Source organism: Penaeus chinensis, chromosome 28 (genome assembly GCF_019202785.1).
Source record: "Penaeus chinensis breed Huanghai No. 1 chromosome 28, ASM1920278v2, whole genome shotgun sequence".
Lineage (NCBI taxonomy): Eukaryota > Metazoa > Arthropoda > Malacostraca > Decapoda > Penaeidae > Penaeus > Penaeus chinensis.
This window is the reverse complement of record NC_061846.1, coordinates 3,596,540-3,597,806: the sequence shown is the minus strand read 5'-3', so window position 1 is coordinate 3,597,806 and position 1,267 is coordinate 3,596,540.

Here is a 1,267-nt window from a genome sequence, read left to right as displayed (position 1 = left end):
AAGAGAAGGAAAATAAAGGTGAGGGGAAAGAGGAGAGAGAAGGATAGATAGATAGATAGATGATAGATAGATGATAGAGAGGAGAGTGAGGAGGAGAGAGAGAAGAGAGAGAGAGAGAGAGAGGGGAGGGAGAGAAAGAGGGAGAGATAAATACATTTAGAAGGAAAGAGAAAGAGAAAGAGAAAAAAAAAAAACACCGAAAGAAAGACAAACCAAGGAAAACCAGCCAAACAAAAAAGAAGAAAAAAAAAAAGGCAAGAGGTACCCAAGGACGCGGCCATAAGCACGATCAGCCGAGACGCAGTATTAATTTGATTCCCCGATAACAGATGGCGTCGCGGACTCTTTCATGGCGAAGGAGACGCTCCCGCAGACGCCCGACATCTTGGGGTTTGTTTGGATTAGAAAACGGATTATGGGCCTTATTGGCTATCGGAATATCTGCCTCTTTCTCTTTCTGCGTCAATTCTCCTTTGAGATCGTGTGTCTGTATCTGTCTGTCTGTTTGTTCTCCCTTCTCTTTTTTTTTTTTTTTTGTGGTCTCTATCTCTATTTCTCTCTCTTTCTTTCTTTCTCTCTCTCTCTCTCTCTCCTCTTTCTCTCTTTTCTTTCTCTCTCTCTCTCTCTCTCTTCTCCTCTTCTCTTCTCTTCTCTCTCTCTCTTTTTCCTCCTCCCCTCTCCTCCACAAGTGTGTGTCTGTGTGCGGGGTTTGTGTACACCTTCTACACATCCCCGCGAGTTTTTGGAAAAATTTATTTCAAAATCATTCGTGCCTTGTAGTTGTATGATCTTGATAGGGACGGTGTATGTAAAAACTGGTAGTAACTAGTTTTTAATCTCCAAGCCGAAACTTGTTTCTGTTTCTGTCTGTTTCTCAGTCCCTTTCTTTCTCTCTCTCTCTTTCCTCGTTTTCTCCCCCTCTTCCTCTCCTAACTTCCTCCTTCCATCCTTTTCTCCCTTTCTTATCAAACCTTCTCTTTTTCTCCCTGTTTACTCCCTTTCATTCTTTCTTCCCCTCCCCACCTTCTTCCTCCTCTCATATTCTTTTTTGTTTCATTTTTTCCCTTCTCCTTCTATTCTTTCTTCCCCGTCTTCCCTCTCTCCATATTCTCTTTTATTCCCCACTTTTCTCCTCCCTTCCCCCTGACTTTCCTCACCTCACCCCCTATCTTTCTCTTCACCTTAAATTCCCTCTTCCTTTTCAACTCTTCCTTCTTTTCTTTTCTTCCTCATCATTCCCTTCCCATCCACTTTCTCTCTCTATCCT